The following is a 24,268-nucleotide window of genomic DNA, read 5'->3' as shown; positions in this document are numbered from 1 at the left end:
AGTGGCCCAGCAAATAGTGATGTTATCTCACATCAAGAGATTCCCTGCTTCGATTCTTGGCTGGGGTTCCTCCTGTCCAGAGTTTGCATGTCCTCCCTGTGTTCACATGTGTTTCATCCAGGTGGTCCAGTTTCCTCCCACATTCCAAAGACTGGACTGGACATAAACTGGTCATAGGTGTGAGTGTGTGCACAAATCTGTAGTGTGGAAGAAGTACTGTGGCAGGGCTAGCCAGCCAGTGGTATAAACTTTTGCTATAGATGATTCCCACTGTTGGAGTGATACCCTGACCCCATGTGCAAAAGTGGGAAGGGGTTGTGGATGGATGGAGTGGAAGTCATCAATAGATTATAGTATGGAAGCAAGTAGAATGCTGAATGTAACTGTAATAAGATAATATCTGGCTAATAAGAAGATGGCAGAAGCTAGGTAGATGATTTGTGTGGTGTTGGACATGAAACTAAAAGGTAAAATGGGGAGAGGTGGTGGAAGATTGTGGAATAGCACCTCTGCAGGTAAAGTTACAAAGCTTGAGTTCAGTGTGGTTGTGAACAGAATGGTGGGAGAGAACACTAAAAAAGAATAAGCTTAAAAATGAGTCTAAAGCAAATTTCATACAGCTGATTTAGGGGAATAAAGAGTAAAAGGTTAAGATGAATGAAGACTGAGAAGTAATAAAAAAAACAGAATAGGAGAAAGTATAGATTTGTCATTGTTTGTTCCTTGTAGATCATGAAGGGATATGAATGCATAGGGGAATATTAATGCACTAGAGAAGTGGTTGGAATTATGCATAATTTGCAAAATTCAGTTTACCTTAGATGCTTGAGGGGAAATGTCTTAAACTGTTAAGTGAAGTTACAGTTTTGTGTATAAGTGAACAGCTTGTTCCACATTTTGATTGTCTGAGAACAGTAGGTTGAATCAGTTAATAGAGTTTACATAATTTAAGACAAGAATACGTGAACTTCTTAGACATTTGGCAGGAATCTAACAACTAGGACATGGAGCGAAGGACAATTACTCCCATAGAACAAAATTATAGTTCGTTATTAGAAAAGTTAATATAGGAATTGGATGAGGAGGCCATTCTTGTTTGTTTCAGTATGCGCTGTTTTGGCTATAGTAATATGGTCATGTATTGAATCTCAAAGTTTTTTGATAAGTAGTCCCCAATTTAAGTATGGAGGTTTGCAGGTTAGTGAACAGAATGTACCATACAGATTTTTAGGTGTGAGGTTGTCTGTCTGTAGCATTTTTCTGTAGTCAATTGTTTAATGCACTTTTATAAAACACAGTAATCTGAGTAGCTTCTTTGTTTTGGGGATGAAGGACAGAATGTGTAAGTCAGAATTTAGGTTCTAGTCTGACAGAGTCCTAGGCATTTAGTTATTGGGTATGGTCTGTACAATTTATTTTCTACAGACTTATGTCTGAGCAATAAGGATATGTTTGACTTCTAGACTAGCCTGAATTTTGACATGGTACTTAAGACGTATTCATTCCTATGTTTCTGTCATGATAAGTCATTTTTTTATTAGTCACAGTTCTATAGTCACTAGTGTGGGATTTCGTAGGTCACTTTTTCAGAGCAATACAGTACATTTTAATCATATTACTTGGACTACAGTGTCTTCATAAACTGAATGCTTAAATGTAGCATATCGTTTTTATTTTTAACAATGCCAGTAATGCCTTGCTAATACTGCCCAGCTTAGGCACTGAGCATATACTATCTTGTGTGCCTTTCCTGACATCTTAACTACTGCAAAATTCTAAAGAAAAACTAGCAAAAAACCCTTGGCCATATATACAGTTTTTGGTGAGTATTCTCAACTGACAAACTGCTAAATGTTTGAAGTTGCTAGATGTTTGAAGCTGTAGTAGCTGCTTTGACCCCAGTTCCTACCATAATATACAGAAGTGTCTTTAGACACGTTCTAGAAAGTTTGTGTGGAATGTTTCTATAAAGTGTCTTGAGTTCTATACCTACATTTTATTAAGCATTTCAAGTTTGAATGTTACTTACTTTGTATTTAAGAATTCATTACATGTAGCACCTTTATGGCACTGATAAACATTTAAGTCACTCAGACAGTTAAAAGGGTAAATACTACAAGTATCCCATTTATTAGGAAACTCTTCAGTAGTGCCAAGATGGATTTACCAAATGAAAGAAAATCACATTTCTGCAAAGCTTTCATTTTTCAGACAGAAAATGAAATCTGTTATCTTATCTTGCAAATCTAAACTTAATTTGCATAGACAAAAACTTAAAAATAGCCATTGCAATACTTCTGCTGTCATGAGAAGACCAACTTTTTTTTCTAAACCTTCTATAAATAAAATAACTTACATGACAATATGCTGTTGTCTTGTATGTCAGTCTTATTTTTCATTCTGCCATTTTCTGCCTTTTTCACTCCCACCATATATTTCTGAGTTCACCTATTTTTGATTTTCCCATTTCTTCTTGAAGTCTGCCACATGCAGCTGCATTCCTTTCACTGTGAGCATGTTATAGATAAACCATCATCCCTAAATGTTTAAACTGCACCCTGTATTATATCTTCTTTTCAAAGCTTCTGTCCTCCTCATTTATCCATTTATTCTCTGACATCTGTTTTGTCCTGTTCTGGGCATATGAAAGCCGAAGCCTATCCTAGATGTGAGGGTTGTAACTCATTACAGCTGAGTGATGCTTCCAGGTGTTTCTGCAGCAACATCCTACTGATGCCTGAAGGTGTCAAATATTGTCTGCTCACATTTGCTTTAATGTTGTTGTTTGTCTTTCAGCTTTTCCCGGTTAGGGGTTGCCACAGCGGAACTCCGGTCCACTAATGATTGGCAGTTAGTTTTTTTATGGTGTAGAGTTGCCAGCCCGACGCCCAACCTTCAACGAAGGCACGCCTATTCAACGCATGTCTTTCAAACGCCCATTCGACCGCGGGGAGGACATGCAGATGCCACACAGAAGGCACTCCCAACCCAAGCCGAGAATCGAATGGGAGAACCTTTTGCTGTGAGGCAACATTTGCTTTAATAATTACTTCTAAAACCATGCTACATACAGAGTGTTAAAATATTTCATCTTAAAGCTTACACAATGAAAAACATAACTGTATTGATATCTGACCTCTATCTATTGCAGGTAAGGAGATATTAATTGTTGTTCATATAATATTTATTTCTATTGTTATACATTTCATATTTTCTAAATAACTCAACAAAGTAGCAGCATAGACCAAACTGCTTAGACTCCTGTGAAAGCTCTCAGGTTGATGAATAAAATGTTGCTGATAGCATGTATTTAACTTGAGTGGTCACAGAGGTATTGTAAGTTGTTTACAAAACATTGCAAACTTCATACTCTGTTGACTGTGACATAAAATGTAGCTTAACACCTAGAAACTAAATACTAACACTGCAAAAATAGTTTGTGCAAACGTGATTGCAATTTACATGTATTTCATAATCCTTATGGTTCCAGAGATATAAGCATTTGTTTGAAATGTGCAGACATAAACTGATTCTATCAAAAAAGCTTAGGCTCTGCCCATTGGAAGTTACATTCTAAACTTCCAGAGTTCAAAAGAAGGGAATGAGATAAGTTAAGAATCAGCCTTGGAAGAGATGCCACTTGAAAGATGTATGTATACCCCCCTACCCCCCACAGACACACACACTGACAATATTAAATCTATGAAAGAAAAACAGTACATGTCACACTGCCCTACAGCCTGCTGGCAGTAGGACAGCACCTCATTTAATAACCAAATAACCAATGTCTCACCCAGCAGAGCAGACATACTATTTATTATTAATAATAAAACTTATATAATAATAAAAAAGAAAAACGTTTTTCCCCCATGCTTATACGTATCCCATTCTGTCAACCAATTTTTTTACTTTTATTCAGATTGCCTCAAGCACCAGTCACTTTAGGTAACTTAAGCCCATGGAAAACAGCAACTCACTGCCTTGACTACCAGCCCAGCCAATCTGCAATGAAACACTGGTAGTAAAACGTAATCACTGCTTTCACCATTGGACTATATTTCTAACTGCTGGCTGGCCAAACTAAGTAAGCAGATTTCATAATTTTATTTATGTATTTATGGCTGTACTCATTTATTTATTTTTAACAGAAATTGGAACTCCAAAACTCTACAACCCGAATAAATGGGAAAGGTGGCTTTTTTTCTTTCTTTCTGTAACGCAAAGAGAAACTTGTTTTCCAGCATTTTAATTGATGGGGCTGCCGCTCAACAACCAGTACTTTGCAGTACCTCTGGTTCCACCATCTACAGTAGCTTTGCTTTTGACTCTTAGTCAACTGCATGGCACAGAGGGATGACATCCTGGCAGTGACCAATATTACCTGCAAATGCCACCTCCATGGTATAAAAGAATGAAGTCCTGACTGTGTCCTATGGAACCTGCACATGCCAGCTGCATGGTATAGAGGAATGAAGTCCTGACTGTGACGTATGGAACCTGAACATGCCAGCTGCATGGCATAGAGGAATGAAGTCCTGACTGTGACATATGGAACCTGCACTTGCCAGCTGCATGGCATAGAGGAATGAAGTCCTGACTGTGTCCTATGGAACCTGCACATGCCAGCTGCATGGTATAGGGGAATGAAGTTCTGACTGTGACGTATGGAACCTGAACATGCCAGCTGCATGGCATAGAGGAATGAAGTCCTGACTGTGACATATGGAACCTGCACTTGCCAGCTGCATGGCATAGAAGGATGAAGGCTTATCTTTAATGATATGGGTGCAGCAAAAGGTCCTTTTCTGTTATTTTGGAGTTTTATTATCTTTGCCCTATAGTGTTTATTGTTGATTCTTTGCTATTATGCTAGTCTATTATTTGCTGCTGTATATTCAAATACCTCAATAAGGAATACTAATAAAAAACTAAGTTTTGGGGTGTATCATTTCAAGTCCAGTGCTCGGGCCTGCCTCAGTTTTAAACCCTTTATTATTTGAATGGAACAGATTTCCTAACCAGTCAAAATATTGTTGAATAGATACCTCCAGTTTCTCTTTTACCAGAGTTGTAAAGGAATATATTTTTAAATTTCTTTATCTTATTGCAGCTCTAACACAAATGGTGTCCCTTTTCTTTATTTGAACACTGTCTCCAGAGAGTTTTTTTTTAATATTAAACAAACTAAAACTGTTCACTGAACTAGTGTGCAGTCTAATGTATATATAAAAAAAAAAAATCTGACCTGTATATTCAAAAAATAAAAGGTTTTATATTCATTGGCAGTCTATGCAATGATTAGAATGTGCAAAAATGTGAAAGCAACTCCCTTGAGATGCAGTTCATGTTTATCCTATGTTTTCTTCTGTAAACACACAAATACACACACATTGATACATTGTGTTTTTACCACAGCTGAGTATAAATATTGAAAGCTAATAAGTAAGTCAGCTTTCATTCCTTTGTCTGCAGTATTTCTTACTGCCTATTTATACACACATACATAAATACACACACACACACACACACACACACACACACACACACACACACACACACACACACACACACACACACACAGACACACTGTAAATATATATATATATATATATATATATATATATATATATATATATATATATATATATATGGGTCTACTGCTTTTCATCGAATGCCACGTATTCGAAAAAGAGCGGTAGACCGCTCAGTTACGCGAAAGTGCACTTTCGCTAGCTTAGCTTCTATGAACGGATCGTACCACAGTGGAGGACAGCAGGAAAACGTGCTATGTCCTCCACTGTGGTGCGGTAGTTACAGACCTTAGGGTTAGGGAGCGGGTCATGGTAAGGGGAAAGCCCTACTAGCTATCCCCTTACCATGACGCCCTAACCCTAAGGTCCGTAACTACTGCACTAAACATCAGTAGTAGCCCGTTCGCTGAAGCAGGTTTCACGAAAGTGCACTTTCGATTAAGTGCACTTTCGCGTAACCCAGGGTCTACTGCGTGAGTTCGAAGAAGTGTATTTTCAAACTTATACAATAGACCCATATATATATATATATATATATATATATATATATATATATATATATATATATATATATATATATATATATATAGGTAGATAGATAGATATATATATATATATATATATATATATATATATATATATATATATATATATATATATATAGATATATATATATATATATATATATATATATATATATATATATATATATATATATATATATATATGAGTCTACTTTAGTAGACCGACATTTCAATTACCCAACTTTTACTTTGCCGATATGAAAGGGCTGACAAACGCAGAAGACCGACATCTGGAACAGTGACTTACCACTCCAAGTAAGTAACGGCTTGGCCATCCTGTTGAACTTTGCCCCTTACTCCCATGGTAGTGCAATCTCAGAGTTGATATATTTAGTTAGGGGGATGGGGGTGAGGGGTGTAGCTCCCCCCACACATAAAGGAGCATGGGGGTCAAAGCCCTCCACATGGGTGTGTTCACTTTTCTTCATTTTTTTTTCAGGATGGCCAAGTGGTTACTTACCTGGAGTGGTAAGTCATTGTTCCGGTTGTCACTCTTTTGCATTTGTCGGTCCTTTCGTTTTGGCGAAGTAAAAGTCGGTGAAGCGGCTGTTCGGGTAAGTGAAGTAGATCCATGCACACACACACACATATATATATATATATATATATATATTTATATATATATATATATATATATTTATATATATATATATATATATATATATATATATATATATATATATATATATAAAACAGTGCTGTATGTTTGGTCGTTCATTGCTTTGGTCTCCAACTGGAAGTGTAGAGCTGCTTGTTTGAATGGCTGGTTTATCATTGGATACCTGCCTTGCTGAAAAAGGTAAGTTGGATATATGCAAGGTGTGTGTGTGTGTGTGTGTGTGTGTGTGTGTGTGTGTGTGTGTGTGCAGAGGGGGGTGAGAGATATGTATATAAATGCACACAAATATGTATGGATGTAATAACACTGGATGGGAAAGGATCATACTTCTTTTTAAAAAAAATGGTTGTGAAGTTTATGGCTCTGCCTGCAAACTTGATTCCAAACTTTGCTAATTCTCTGTTTGTAACATGAAGTGATAAATATAGTGGTTATGTTTCCAATAACAAGTGCCTTAAGAAATCCCTTAAAATAACACTCCTTATTTTTAAATCAATTAAGGTTTATTATGTGTATATTTTTATAAGTAAAATCCTCCTGCTGTGATGTTTGCAGTATGCCTTACAAAAGGCATTACATTTTATCATGCCTGTTTAATATATCTCCTTGGCAGGGAGCTGTGGCAGTTCATTGCAAACAGTGTATATCTCATAAATGTGGGATTAACTCCCATAGCCACTAGTAAATTCTATTAAAATTTGTACCAGCTGCTAGGCATAAGCTGTAAATGTCTTAGTAGTTAAATAATACATAAAAAAACAAATACTTTTGTCTTGCCCATTCTTCTGTGGAGAAATTGCCAAGTGTATTGTACCTAAAACAATATACTTCATTATTAAATTGCACTGACTTTGTTGATCCAGTAAGGATATTGTAGGCATACAAAATAAGTTAATATTTGTATCTTGTATCTGTTTCTGATATATATGAACATCAGAATTAACTTGTCCATTAATGCTTATGTTATAAAGAAAAAAGGTATGAATATGAAAAACATTAGAGATTTTATTCACTATTTATAAAGTTTGTGTTCCGTTGAGCAGGATTATTACATCCTAAAATGGTGTACTAAAGCCCTTCACACTTCAGATAACCTGCTGCACAATGGGATAACATTTTATATGCAGTCTTACCCCACTTTGTAACCATATTTTGTGTATGGAGTACAAATGTGAATGGCCCCCTCTCTGATCGTACATGATCCATAGACATAAAAGCATGAGTGTGCCAGGGTAAATGATGGGAGTCTAATTGGTATTGCACTTGTAAATACAGCAGTTCACTTTCCCTGTTACTGTGCTGCTCAGCATTTAGAGGCAAACAACATACAACTGCTGTTAAAAAATTCCTTTATATGGTAGGAAAACTCATCAAATGATGAAAGTTCTGTGTGGTGCACCCAAACCTTCTGCCACAGCTATAGTTTTTCTAGTTATACATAATGAAGCCGGCAAGCTCCCAACAATGGGAGCTTGTATCAGATTCCCATATTATTGTATTATGGTATTGTCCCTTTCTATACTGTTAAGCCTAATAAGTAAAATATTTTGATGAGTCACTTCTAGGCATGACAGCAGAGCTGAATGCTATGACGAAATGCAGCTAGGTCAGTATAACATACCTTATTAGGATGCCTTTCCTTGCTGCAGACTGTACAGCTGTCATGCCACACCCTGCTTCTCCCTGTTGTGAACTCAGTAGCACATGGTACACAGTAATGTATCATGTGCTTCTGTGTGCCTTTTAAAAAAGATAGGATTCCTTTTTTCAAGCTACCATGGATTACCATGGGCCACAACTCTGAATGTCACTAGTTCATGGAAGTATGCTAAAACATATTGCTCAAAATGCATTTATGCCTTTCTGCATTGTGTTTATGAATTGCAGGGAGTACCTTAATTTTTTCATCCATGTTGCTTTCTATGTTGATTTGTCTTTACTTAGTTAGTTAGTTGGTTATATTAACAAGAGTTAACAAGTGCATGTTCAGTCATGGCCTAGTTGCTGTAATGAAAATATGTAATGAGATAAATGATCTAGGTGCAACTTATAAGGCTGAATATACTAACATTGCAGACTAGAAAATGATGTTATATTTGCAGTCATCTTTTACTGAACCTTACCTCAGACCCATCTAGAAATTATATATCAGAAACAGTCTTCAATGAAATATATATAACTGCATCAACACTTAACGAAGCTTTGTCCCAGGTGACATCCATCATCAATCAGATGACTGATCCCAGTGATCTTAGGATGTGTTTAATCCATACGTATTGGTGTTTCTGTAAGTGTAGTAAAATGCCCTACATATTTGTTCTGGAATGAAAAAAGCTTTTATGTTGCATGGCAGTGGCTGATTATATCTACTGAAACTGAGGCGTGGATGCTTGAATTAATGCTCTAGTTACAGTCTTTAGCTTTGGAGCTTCTCATGGGGATCTGTGTTAATGTTAAGGGAGTTATTTGTAAATCAGAGTACCCAGATGCAGCTTGGCCCAGCTTTGCTGTGAATAATCATGTCTTGTTTTTTTTTTTTTTTGAAAATGAATTTGTTGATGTCAAAACATCTAAAAGATTGGGAAGTCATTACTCAAAATGATGACATTCACAAGGTCACACAACCATATTCCTTTATTGTATGTGGAACAAGTTCTCTGCCTTCCCTGACATGTATATATTACTGACTCTGAGACTGTAATTCAAAGAATAGGGAAAAATGATAAAAATGCAATGCTCACCTTCTCTTATGTGAGTTCATCCACCATTACAAGATGGCAGCGACATTACACTGATGGCATTCTGAATGTTAATCAGCTAGTTGTCAGCAAAGAGGTTTCTTGTCTAGACATATTGTGAAATGGGAGGAAATTTGTTTTGCTAAGGCTATTGCAATTCTGCCATCTTTAGCTTATCCATCCATAAAAAAATCCATATTTATTTATATAGAGATATGTATCTTTTTGGTCATTGTGGAAGATCCTATTCACAGTGCATACTGCAGCAGTGGAAGTAAAAAAATGTTTGCCCATTGCATATATAGCTTCAGTTATTAGAAGTCTGACCACCCTTAGATACTTACTGGTCCGTATTGTACCAGCCCATTTTCCATTATGTGTAGGTAGTCTTCATCTTACACAGGAATGTGTATGCCCTATAACTTTGTTCTGACAACTTAATAAATTGATCTGTGTGGTTCATTCCCTGGCACAGTTTCTCAATATTGTCCATGTGCTTATTGCTAATTAGTATGGGGAAGTGCTCTCACACCCAAGTGACCCTGTTATCTGCATACAGTACCATATTTGTACTTGTAAGTGTGAGTGCATTTAGGAATAGAATAAATTCCAAGGGTCTAGGGAGAGTGGCCCACCATAACTGTGATTTAATTGCAGCTGTTCAGATTGAGGGTGGTCAAGAGACATATGACAGGTATTGTTTTGTGGTAAATTTTGAAGACTATCAGAGAAACAAGTGTTAAATCATACATTGGCAATTTTGTTCAGTCTTGCTTGTTGCCTAACTCAATAACAATGATTGTGTTAACAAACACCATGTCTTTAAATGTGTTTTCTTCCACAGAAGTAAAGAGAGGATCGGGCTTATACAACAGATGGGGTGCAGTGTTGTCACATTCCATGAAGTCACATTGCTGTCACTTAGAAAGTCTTATACTTTAGCTGATGTATTGCTAATGCCAGATAGCACTTCTTGTGATAGGAATACATCTAGTGATTCTGATTTAAGCCGCACTTTGAACTCCTGGCAAATAAGCTACCAACTGAACATGTCTATTCTAAAAAAGGGTGTTAAGGCAGATTAAAAATGCAGCAAGAAACAAACATGATGAAATTCATCAAACAGGGAGGACATAAGAGGCTTTTCATGTGTAAAATCCTATACATTTGCTCAATAAACAATGAAAATGTATGAAAAAAGTGTGTTAAATAAGGGTTTGCCTTTTATTCTACCTCCTTTTCTTAATGCGTTTCAGTTGTTTTTAATTTAATTTTAGTTGTAGAAACTTACATTTGAAATTATTTGGGGTAAAATTATGGTAAAAATCAGGAAGAAAGTGTGCTTAAAAAACTTTCTTTTCAATGCACTACTTCATCCAATAGTGCCCACCTTTGGAAATACAATAATACCAAACATGAGCAAACATAAAATGCAGAGTTTGTGTTTTTGTCAAATCGTTGGAGTGATTCTTCTTTGATTATGTTCAAGTCAGGGAAAGAAGAAATTCTGATTATTTAAGTTTTTGATAGGACATGTTTCTGATAACTTTTATCAAAACTTAGATAAGACACACTATGTTTTTTTTTTTTTCAGAAGAATTGTTATTTATAGGTTCATAGGTCCATAGGTGATTACTAGCCTAACAACCCTAATGGGCCTTTTTAAGCCTAGCCATCTTCCCAAAAGTATTTGACAGGTTCTCTTACCACTTATATTATAGGGGTATAGCTTTGGTATGAGTAGTTGAGCATTTGCAAGTTTCCTCTTTCTAATAGGGACTTAGGAGACAGACCATGGGTAAATTTATGATTCCTCATCCACTGATCCAAGTTGTGCTTGAATAAATCAGGAAGGGACTCTACTTTCCATGGATGGGAAGACTATTCCAGAGAAGGGATAGTCTCTGGGGCACATATCTTATTTATGTTGCAGATAAGTTCCAAGATCAAGTGTTTCTGATGCTGTTTGTTGTTGTGGATGTGCAGCAGGTCCATAAAGGCTAGATCAGAGGATACACTGAAAGCCGGACATAGATCACCTCTCAGCAGTCTGTAGGAGACATGATACAAGCATAAGACTTTGAGGCAGTCCACGTAGAACATGGTGTCTCACCAGGTATTCTTTTTGTGAGGAACTTAAGCGGATGTGCCATTTGTTGCATATGCATGGTCAGATACATAGCAAAGAGGGCATTGTACTCTATAACTTGTTTAATGAGGACTGAGTACAATGGAACAACATCATCTTTGGATCTAGTTGCGACACCCTTGCTTGTAAGTTGCAAAATGTGGAATGATTTACTTACTAAAGAAGACATGTGATGGTCAAATGCTAAGTCACTCTCTGCATAGATTCCCAAATCTCTGACCCATGTGTCAGCTCTTAGAGGTTTATTATCAATGTAGTAATTGCCAGAGTTGGTCATCTTTCTGAAATATACTATTATGTAATTTTGGCACTGACTTTTAGAATGTGACTCTGGCACCAGTCATTCATGTGTGTCAGGCCTTGTTGGAGGATGTTTATTGGGGTGTTCTATCACTGAACCTAATTTGCAATCATCTGTGAACTCAGTCAGCCAAAGGTCTTTGATGTTGACCTTGACTAAAGAAAAATAGTTGCCAAAAATAGCAGACTAAGTTCTGAGCTTTGTGGGACTCCACTAATGACTGACCTCTTTGTGGAGGTAGACTCCCCTATCCTGACTTTTTGTGCCCTAGCTGTGAGCCAGCTGACCATCCAGTGGGTGACGTAGGGATTTATGCCTAATTTTGTGAGCTTATCTAGAAGTCAAGTTGAGGTAGGCAGTATGCATCATTTTGCCCTTGTCTGTTGCTTTGATGACCTTCTCAAAGAAGTCCATCAGGATAAGTAGGCATGCTCTGCCTTTGACAAAACCAAACTGGGTTGGCTACAATGTCTAAAGGTTTCTTATCCAATTATTTTTCATGTCCATGACTATTCTTTCCATGGTCTTACATACAAGACTTTCAAGGTTTATGGGTAGGTAGTTTCCCAGGTCTTTTGATGGCCCTTCCTTGTGCAGAGGGATAACAGTTGCAGTCCTCAAATCACTTGGCAGGAAGCCTGTTTGGAGACTATGATTAAATAGTGCTTCTAGCAGGTCTGACAGGCCATGTTTCATGCGATTAAGGAGGCATCCTGGGACTTTATCAGGTGCCATTGATGCAGTGATTTTGGCCTTTGAGAGTGCATTGAGGACCTGTTCCCAAGTGAGAGTTGGGAGATCTTTGATTGGGGAATTTCTTAAGAGGTTGTGGTTTGAAAGTGAATAAAATTGAAGCTGAATTTATTGGCCTGTAGAATTGCTGTATCCTCCAAATCAGTATAGGTGACTCAATTTACAATTAGTCTAATACATTATTGCATATTGCCTTTGAGGTTTTGGACATAGATGAAGCTTGCAGTTGGTTGGTCTGGGTGGCTAATGTTATCTCTAATTTGCCTTTGATAGGCTTACTTAGCCCCCTGAGTTATTTATATTGTTTGAAGAGGGAGTTTCTACCTTGCTGGGCATCGCACTTCCTATTTTTGGCTATGGTTTTCTTCCTTTTGTTATATAATATATTGATGTAAGCATACCACCAGGTTAGCTTTTTCTTTCAGTTTTTCCTCTGCTTATTTGAGGTAGGTACCACTGTATGCAGTTGTATACATGATTGTAGAAAGTTTTTGTGAATGACTTTGCACAGGCAGTGGTGCTCCATAGGTCTGCAGCATTCCCACATGATGGTGAGGACATGTCAGGAATGTTGGTGCCTCTAGTGGACATGGTCCAGGGCATTCATATTAACAAAGTCAAATAGACTTTGTCCTTGCAAGTTTGAGATCAAGTATAATTCCCAGATTATAGTGGGGTAGTTAAAGTCACCCATGCGTACGGTGTTAGGCTGAATAGAGAGGGATTTGTGTTCATTTAAGTAAGTGGTATGGGGTTCCTGAGCCACAAAGGGGTTACCTGTAATTGACACAGATATCACATGGGACTTTGATTATGCTGAGTTGTACAAGGAAAAGCTTGAGTTCATCATACTGTTTGACCAGTGCTTAGGTGTGTGTTTAGCTTTGATGTAAATTGAAACACCTCCACCTTTGTCCCTTTCTGTGTAGTAGCTGGTCTAAATGTGTAGGAGACATTATAGCCCTGTACTACTGGGGTGCTCTCCATGGCTTTAAACCATGACTCGGTAAATACACAGATATCTACATTCTCCAAGGTGTGGAGAGCTTGCAGGGAGTGAAGTTTGTGTTTATTTTTTATACTCCTGGTATTGAGCAGTATCACCTTTAGATTACTCTGTGCTGGTTCAAGCTACATTGTATGGTTTATCAGGTTTATAATGCCTTGAAAAGGCACTATGGGCTGGACAAGGTTTTAGCAAATATTTGAAAGCCTAGAAGATACAGGTGCAGACCATCCCTAATGAAACATCATGGTCTATCAACTATATCATCTCAGGATAACAAATATTGTATAACTTTCTAATGGCATCAAAAACTAAGCCAATTTTTAAAATCAAATATTTTTTGGTGATGTTGTGGCATCATCCATTGAGCAGGTAAAATGCTGCTTAATGTTAGGCATATACTGACCTGGGACACATAATGCAAAAACTCCATGATGTCTCTCTTCATGTAGTCCATGAAGGCACATCTCAGATCATTTACTCTCACATGATTATGACTAAGTCATACTGGTACGTGTAGTTCATTGACCTGAGTATGTGCATGATCTGGGAGATCCTGGCCCTAATAAGTAACTAACTGTAACCTTATCCCTGATTAGCCTGAGGAGTTGCGCATTGGTGTATCTCACAATGGAGTCTCCTATGACCAAAATGATGGCTTGTGTGATGGTCTGCTTTTATGTACTACAATGAAGAGGCACTGTATGTGTTGTGGTGGGTGTTGCATTGGTATTAAGTTTTTTGAGGCTGCTGAGGATACTGCATTCAACAGCCTTAGCTTATGTAGGTCTTTTTGTTTGTCCTGTAGTGTGTGGCAGGAATTAAATGGTGTTGTGTGTTTCTGACAACCTACTTGGTATTTGTAGTTGCTGCATGTGACACCTTTGCTTACAGAGACAGGGTACACGTACACCTCTCACATACAATCCCAGATTATTTCAGAATGAGTTGGTTGTCATTAAACATGAGACAATTTCTTCATTGCCATAGTGAAGTGAAGTGGTAGATGATAGCTTTACTACAGCTAGTTTTTATGACTATTTAAAGGTATAAAACCCAGTTCTTCATCATTGTGTCTACTGCATAAAGTACATAAATCTTTTAAGAGTAGTCCTAGTTTCCCTTTATATCAGATATTCATAATATGACAGAGCCTTTGTTTGTGTATATAGATCCAAAACTTAGTTGCTATCTTTGACTTTATCTAGTGAAAACAATTCTACACAGTTCTTAATTGATTTAGATTGTGAGTCTAGATGTGAGAATTATGCATATGCCAATTTCTACTCATGCAGGTTTGCCAGTTGGTGTCGCTTAGCTATAGCAGACTGTCATAGTAAAAAGCAAAGACCATTTATTCTTGAATCCCTATACCAAGTAAAACTTATTCTGGATCATGACTGTTTGGCATGTCAGATAATAGATAATAGAAATTTCAACGAGGCTACAGTTGCCCCTACATACTCTGACTTGGCAGTGGTCTTTGGAAAGATGATTTGTATTTATGGCAGTGAATCCAATCCATTTTTAAAACATTTAGACTTGTAGCATTATTTTTTGTATGACATTTTTAATATGCAAAGGGGACTTACTGAGATGAGTATATAAATTATATTACAGGCTGCCCATCGAGACATTAAGTATGAAGACTAGATTATTGATACATCCCTTCTGTACTTCAACATTCTTACAAGTATTGCATAGACAGGACATCCTGTTACAGATTTGTACAAAAATAAATATGATCATAGTTCTTTCTATAAAAAATAGCTACTGTTGTAGAAATAGCTATTATTCTAGACATAGTACTGAAAATAAACTCCGTAGTTATAAAGCCGTGATGGTGGTGCATTCACAAATGAGCCAGCAAGGATCATTAATTTCAGAGGACTTGGTAAGTAGCCTTAAGTCAGACTTGTTTCTGACTAGCTGTAATCTAGCATTAACATCTTTGCTGTTCCCATTACTTTGTGTCTAGTTTTAAAATGTGTCACAGAGTTAATTACAAAGACTTCTAGATTTGGTCAAGATCATGTGAATCCTACAACATGCGGCATACAATTACTAAGCCATAGTTAAATTGCAGTATATTTATTTCATATGTTACTAGCAGAAAAACTCCATTTGTAGGGCAGATATTACAGAGTTTGTGAAAGTGACTATGACAAGGGAAAATAACACATAAAAGGAAAATTGAGGCATTTATTTAATTGTATTTATTTTCTGTTCTGAACACCTAAATCTTCTGAAAACCATGTGCAAGACTGGCCCCCATTGGTGACTAACATAGTCCCTTCAGTGAATTTATAGGTTAGTCATGGCACACTGGTGCAGTGTTTTTATTGTTCTCTCTCAGTACTTGATAGACAGTTAATTTCTTGGTGAGGCGTACCTCCTGTGTGATGTTTGCATCTCCAACGTGTGTTCACATGGGTATTTGTAGAATGTTCCAGTTTCCTCCTACATACAAGATATGCAGATAATAAATTGATGATTCTCTGTACTGTCCATGGATGAATGCTTCATGTGTGCATCTTGTATCACACTGGCAACTTGTCCAGAATAAGTTTCTCTACCTTCCACTCATCAGTTGTTATGATAGGCTCAAATTTCACTGGAACCTTGAACTGGATTAAGCAGGTAAATGAAGACTTAATAAATAAGATAGCAGGAAGCTTGTTGTAAAATGCATAACTACCAGATGCAGTTGTTGACCCATGCAAAAGCTGTAGGAGATGGCATAAGGGTTGATAGATATATAAGTGTAACAGCTCTGTGGTGGACAGGAATGAGGAGGGCAATACTTGTTCAACCACTTTTACCAAAGGTAGTCAGATAGTAGCAAATAGCTACAACTTATTTAATTAGTACACCCATGAGTAAAGTTAGCTACTGTGCAATGTCATTATATTCAGGAAGAGATGTATGCTTTAACTATTCTATAGCTTCTTTACACAAATATAGTGTTATTAGCAACAGAATGTTTATTACCCTGCATTTGTCAGAATAATAAACTGTATCTCAATACACTTTCAGAAAGAAAGTATTAACAGGACAACACTTATTTCTCTACCTTGTCTAATAAACAACCACATTTCAATGCTACTGCCTCCTGTTATGTAACAGTGTGCATTGTACTGTTTTACAACTATATGACATAATAAGGATGACAATTCTAGCAAGTTAGAAATGACTTATAAATCTCAGGATCAGAATGAATTATGTGTGACTTAAATAGGACATGCTGGAGGGACAGACATCTCCCAGCGACTGCCATGTCTTTGGAACAGGCTACCAATTCATGTGAAACAGAGCACCTCTATGACACTGTTCAAGATGAACCTGGATGACTGGATGGGGCACTGTAAATTCTTACCAGGGATAACACCCACAACCCTCCTGGACATGGGCAGTCATCACTAAATGCAGTCTTGGGTATTGACTAGTACCTCTATTGTATTACATTAGGTTGAAATGACTAGGCTTAAAATGACCTCCGGGTTGATAGCCTAGTAATCTGATATGATTCTATGATTCTATACATCACAAAATTTCTAGCAGTGTTAAAATGAGTCACATAAATCAACTCAAAATTTTGTGTTCTAATGTCTACTCTTGAAAGCTAAAAACAATGACCATACATCTGTGAGACTGGTATATTTTAGCATAGTCTGTCATCATGTTGAAAATATTTCCCTCTCAATTCCAGTTGGATTTTATCCATTGAATGTGGACTTTTTATGAAGGATGGAGATGAGAACCTGTGCTGAGGAGGGAAAATGAAGCCCCAACTGTAGTATAATGTGATGTGAAGTGTAAATTTATTTATTTGTAGTTTGTTAACCAGGAAAGCTTCTCAGTACAATAAAAAGCAGAATTGTATACATAATTAATAAAAAAACAGAGTTTTATACATTGTTAATATACAACTATTAATCAGATTAGCTTGCAAGGAAAAAAAGCACAATTAGCAATCCAGTGGCAAGACAAATAGTAGCGACAAATTACAATATTTTAGAGATAATTAGAGCAAAGAGGAATTTTTTGGTAAACATAGCATAAGAGTAGGGAAAAAAATATATAAATATATATCAATCATTAGAACTTAGGTATTGAAGGATGCTGAGTACAAGTACAGTTCCAGATGGAAGATAGGTATGCGTGTACAGAATGCATCCTGCTCCATCATCCACAGTTCAGTTTGGGAAAGCACTTGCTCACATACAAGGCCATGTCAAACCCAGAGCTGTTGGACATGCTACACTTAAAGAAATCCCAATCCATTAGAGCCACACACTCCAGGGACTTAAACCTTGTCATCACAATGAACAAAACATGCTGGAGGGATAAGTTCCTGATCCAGAAACTCCCCATACTCTGGAATAGACTGCCCATACATGTCAAGCAGAGCGCCTCCTTGGCCCACTTCAAAAGAAACCTTGATGACTGGATGGGAGATATCAAATTTACCCCGGGGATCATGTCAGTCACCCTGCTAGACAGGGGTCCAGGGAAGTAAATATTGCAGGAAGAAACAGCCAGGGAATTGTTATGGCTAGGCTTGTATAGGCCCTAGGGCCAATAGCCTAGTACCAACATATAAACCTATGAAGTAGTTGTTTCAACATACAACAGCATGCATGGTGAAGCAGTTGTTATAGTGTGTTTAACACTTTTACATGCTCTTAACTGATTCACACATGGGTATAAAGAAACTTGGAGAACAACCGAATAGTGAGAATAATCCAGCATTAACTTCATAGAGCATAGTTACAGTCAAACAATGAAATTATTATACCCAAATGTAATTTCATGGTGCACTAACCAGATAAAAGCAAATGAATAGCTATATAATATTAAAATAAATACTAGCTCTGTATAAATATCTAGCAATAATTCTTTGGAGCTTGATTTGCAGTTTATTGAGACATGACTGATGCATTTCGCAAACAGAACATAACTGCTTGCATCTCCTTGCATGACGGCATCAATATTTTCTTGCCACACACCCACTGATGTAGTTGTAGATTCCTAATGCCATAGTTTTTGGATACTCTGAGACTGGTGCATTTATTTTGTGTATTGCTTCACTACTACCAACACAAATCACGAAATTAAAAGATGCTAAATTCTAAAGGTTTTCCTTCCAGAATCACAGCACTTTGCCCATACATGTAAAGAAAATGATTTGTATGAATGAATACTGTGTGGACTAAAATGCAAGTAAAAGGTCTGCACATGTAACGCTGCGCTTGTCCAGCAAAAGCTGCAATGGCATATGGTCTGCAAGGCAGAAAAGTATTTTGAAAACCTGTAAACCTGCTAGCAAATGCCATATTTTCTTACCCAGTGACTGAATCATAATTTTCCCCTCCAACAGCCTTTCATTCCTTAAGAATAAAATGAGAAAGTAAAAGCTAACTAGTTCTAGTACTGTTTAGTTTACCTGTGTGCAAAACCTATTCCATGGCCAGGTTCTTCAGTACCTAATAAATTGTGGACTGCAACACAAATTAACTAATGAGATGTTTCAGAGGTGGTATTTGCCTTTACTCAGTGAAAAACTTGAAATGGAACAATGCAGTAACACTGAAGCAAATAGTAAATAAAACGTTATACTATGGATCACATTTTTATGCTGATCAGTGGCCTGGACTCACACTAATAACATTTCTTATAGTCACTGAGAAATGAGATTTGGTCACCAAAACTGCCTCTGTAATGTTATTTCTGAAGTGAACAATTCATTAACTTTGGATTAATTTGTGAACTAAAATATGACACAGCTTATCTTAAAACTGCATAAAAATGAAGAATGAAGTATCACCTAAAGTATTTATTTAGGTACTGTAACATTCTAGTTCCCTGTTATTCTCCATTCCCATTTCTATACATTAGCAAACAAGCTGTCACATAATTAATTACTCTATAATACAAATAAACTCTGTCTTGTTTAATAGCCTTACTATGCAAATTATATCATTTTACAGTGATGTCCGGTTCTACTTCAGAAAACCTTGCTGCTTTGCTGACTCCGTACAGTATAAACTGTTTCAAGGTGTCTCTGTAAGAAAATTTTACATATGACATTTGATATTGTAGTCATAAATTCTTTTTCTTGTATTCATATTTCTTCAATGTCTTAACCCTCACAGCCTATCTCCAGCACTCAAGAGTAAATATTGCAGAAACCATACCCCAACATTTATTATGCCTTCCTCGTTAAATACTGCTTCTGTGGTTATCATGTTTTTCTTATGTTTATTTATTTATTTACAGAAAGCGTAATGGAATACTGTCCTGGTATCTTCCATTTTATTGACTCTTACTGTTGATGCACATGACAGATTTATTTTCCAAATGCTTACTAACTATATGCATATCTGTTTTACTGCCCTGTGTTTTGTTGTAATAAAACATGTTTTTTCCTTCATCATTACAATGTATCTGCCACAATCTTTGTACTTGTATTTTTGTACATTTGATTCTATTGTACCTCGTATTATTACTATTAGTATTATTATTTTTGTATTGGATGTAACTAATTTGTATTTGGAGCTTTTCTCCCCGGGTCTCCACTGAAGATGGATATATATCCAGTTGGAATTTCCCAGTCAACAAATGTAAAATAAAATAAAAATAAACAAATACATTTATTTGCATTTGTAAACCAGGATAGTCTGATTGACTTAGAACCCTCCTCAAAGGAGGTCCAGGGAGAAAAGCTCCATGAAATGCAATATTAAAAATGAACAGAGGGATACATATGATTTACAACAATGGCAACATAAACCAATTAAAGGAAAGGACCTGCTTAAAGAAATAATGACACAACATAGACAGAAATAATAAATATGTTATGCACTAGAATCATAAAACGTTGTTTATACTCAGAAGTTTTCTAAGTTTGCAATCTTTGTCAGGATATTTTGCATGTTCAGAGATGGTAGCAGCATTATGAGCATAGGATTCAGTTATTAGACAAGGAATATTGAAAAGAATAATTATGAGAGAAATTGGAAAGTTGAGCTAATAGTTTACAGGAATAAGGGAGAAAGTAACTGAAAGAAAACTAAAGGGAAAATGTGAATGCTTTAAAAAAGTGTATTGAAATAAATTAGTTGAGAGAAGTAAAGGTTCTAGTAAATCAGCGGGGCTGAAAAAGTAACAGATATGGTTATAGTAGCTAAATTAGGCTGAAGTAATTGCTTGATTAAGAGATAAGTTAATTGGTTATACGGGGAAGGTGGGAGAGAAAATGTACGTAGATTAAAGTTTGGTTGTAGGTTTAAAGCTCATGTTGTCATCTACAAAATAGGGTTTGGGGTTGTTTATAGTTCTGATTACAAGTGTCTGCTAGCAGTGAGAAAGCCTCTCCCAAACTTTACCTTATCTTTATGGACCAATCTCTTATTCCCTCTGACAGTTATGTAACTGACTCCTGAGCTGCAATAAAGGTCTTTGTTACTCAATGTGTGCACATATTCTTGAAACACCAACTTCTCAATTCTGTTCCATAGCACAGGTTCATAGATAAGTACTGGGCTAGCTGCCTCTGTGGGCTATTTTAAGCCTAGCCAATTTACCATAAAGGTGAGAATCAAACCCTGTATCTTGAGTCTGTGAAGTAAACACACTAACCAATATTAAAATTGTTCATTACTAGGTAATGCAGAAAATTGTATTAAAAGAAATCTTTAGTAATTCTTTATAATACAACTAGACAAAACCTTAGGAAGTAGAGTTAAACAGAAAGAAGTATACCATGTACCTTTAAATATATGCAAACATTTACAAAATAATGTATTTTGTACACTTTTGTGGGTGTTTCACCTGAAGTGTGTCACCACTAAAGAGGCAGCTTAAAAAGTTTAGGCATATTTCTTTGAATAAGCACTTGTTACAGGAATCTAAATTGTACACTAACTTTAATAAAGGTACAGTTTCTTTTCATGTACTTTTACTGTCTAAAAACCCTTTTCTCATCTTTGGAAGAAGTAAGAATTCACATTCAAATTCAGTTTTGTGAAAGTTTAGTCTGAATTATTACTTAGTGTCACGGTATGAGTCTGCATCTATCTTTACATGCTTTAGCTGTATAAGACCCATAAGTCATATATTCCTCTTTTCAGGGACAACCTAGGATCACTGTGTGGTTGAGTTCCTTGTATACAAGTCGGTGGGGAATCAAACTCAGGATTCAGATAAATCTTATTAATAATGTGCTCATTGGTAACTCACTATGCTTGGATTGCTGCTTTCATACAAATCTGACAAACATTTGTTTCTAACTTTACTAATTTTAAATGCTTAAGGGCTACAGTTTCAATATGCCATCCCTAGGACCCCACCTTACCAATTGCTACACTGGTATCAAACCATTCCATCATGAAAGATGATATCACACACCAACAGTAAAACGTTCATACAGAAGTTAAAATGTACAGTGATGGTGTCATAGTTTACAAGGCACATAAAACATCATAAAATTACTATGTTGAATGTTTTTGAAAAATACTTTTGTCAAGCTTACATTAATAGATTTAATTTCATAAAACTGCAATGTATAACTTTAACAATTTTAGGTGTTTTTCTTTTTCTATGTAAAACCTACAAAATAGCAATGCATTTAGAGATATAATGAATGTAGCAAAAGACACTTTAAAATCCATATGGAAATGTATTTTTACTGTTTCAACAATATTTACATCCTTTGCTGGGAGGACAATTTTTTATTAATGTGCTTCACCCTGTAAATGATTGTTATCAACTAATTAATTGAAAAAATGAATGTAAAATACAAATATCTATTTTATAAGTACATTAATGCAATTAGGACAGTATATTGTCCACATATTATTGCACTCTCAGAAAGATGTAAGGCACAAACCTTTTGGGTCATGCTTTACAACACCACAGGGTATGCAGTGATATCGGTATAAGTCACATACCTCTGTGTCTTATTGTTTATTTGTAGATGAGTCTATGGTTAATCATCGAACAGCACATTTATCGATCGGCTGTTCATCAAATACCAACTGTCAAAACTTCCTTTAATCAAATGGCCATATCATCGTAATGATTTTCATCGAATGATAACTTAGCTATACAGAAACCTGCTCTTTCCCCACTGTAGTGCAACCTCAGAGTTAGTATATATAATTAGTTGGGGGAGGAACTTTAGTACAACACAGGAAAGTCATTATATGGAGGAGATGCACACCCCCCATGCACATCACACCCCCAATCATTATAAATACCTACTCCGAGGTCACACTACAGTAGGGAAGGGGCAGGTTTCCCTATAGCTATCTCACCACAAGTAAGTATTTGGTAATGAGAAAACTATCATCGATCAATGAAAATCACTATGATGATATGGCCATTCGATTAACAGAGGTTTTGACAGTTAGCATTCATTGAACAGCCATTCGATGAACATGCTGTTCAATGATTAATCATGGACACTGTGATGCCCGCACCCTGGCCCAGCAATCAAGGAGCCTCAATCCTCACCACTAACACCAGGGAGGGCATCTCATTAAGAGATGAAAGGATAACAAATACACACAGTAAAGTACAACTTCCCTTACGTGCACACAGAGGTCACAGTCATTCTGGGGCTGGTTGCTCCCTTGCTCTCCAGGTCCTCAATAAGACTCCCCACTGGCACAGCTATAGGGTCCAGATCTCAGCCTAGCTGGCAAGCTAACCTCCAGTACCCTCTCTGTCCAACCAGTGCTTTGTGTCCCTGCCCAAGTAGCTGACACACTTTGAGATAAGTATTTATACAATTTCACAGACACTCCTGGGAAAGGCTGATACAGATTCTCCAGCTGTGCCCCTTTACCAAGACCATACTGTAGTAATCACTGCCACCACCAGCTAATAATTATCAGCTACCCAAAGGCCCTTAAAAGGGTGCCCAGTTATTACTGTGCAATATTATTATCCAATAGTAGTGCAACATAAGCAATCTTAAGGCTTTGGAAGGGCTTATTACAGGATCACTTATAAGCATGCAATATACTCTAGAGCTTACCTTATCCTACACAAACCAGCCACAGGTAAAAAGGTTTTTAAAATGTTTAATAATAAATAATTAAAACACAAGACAATACTACTACAACACAGTGCCACTCAAGAGGTCAGAGATCACACAGAAACTTAAAATAAATCAGTAGTACAGTTCTGACATAACAGAAAAACACTTAGTCTAATCTTTATAGTCCTAGCTATTTCTACAAGAAAACATACTTCTAAGATAACTTACTTACATAGAGAAAAGCAGTGCTAAGTTGAATAGTCAGACAAAAATGCTTTCAGTCTCTCTCTGAGCAGTAGTTTTTAAAATCACTAACACATTTGGGCCCTCCCAAATTACATCATTTTGACTCTTAGGTTTTCCCAATATACACGTTACATAATTTTGACACTTAGCCTGGAGTTCCCAAGCCAACAGGCTACATTATTTAACAGTCTAACACCTGCTCTGGAAACTACAACAATAAAAGACATTTCACATGTACACTCCAGTAATTATTCCTTAAGTTAATAGAAAGAATGTGTACAGCTAGCCTTAAAACA

The 24,268-nt window shown here is 36.6% G+C and overlaps 1 protein-coding gene across 1 annotated transcript in view; it reads left to right on the top strand.

The window, feature by feature from the left end:
* The window catches only part of ANGPT1 (angiopoietin 1), a 1,835,232-nt gene that overhangs the window by 927,359 nt on the left and 883,605 nt on the right, over positions 1-24,268 (top strand). The window lies entirely within an intron of this gene.

This window comes from Protopterus annectens, chromosome 3.part0 (genome assembly GCF_019279795.1).
Source record: "Protopterus annectens isolate FY-2018-M chromosome 3.part0, PAN1.0, whole genome shotgun sequence".
NCBI classification, from domain to species: Eukaryota; Metazoa; Chordata; order Ceratodontiformes; family Protopteridae; genus Protopterus; species Protopterus annectens.
The sequence above is the reverse complement of the archived record's forward strand: the minus strand, read 5'-3'. Positions and strand labels throughout refer to the sequence as shown.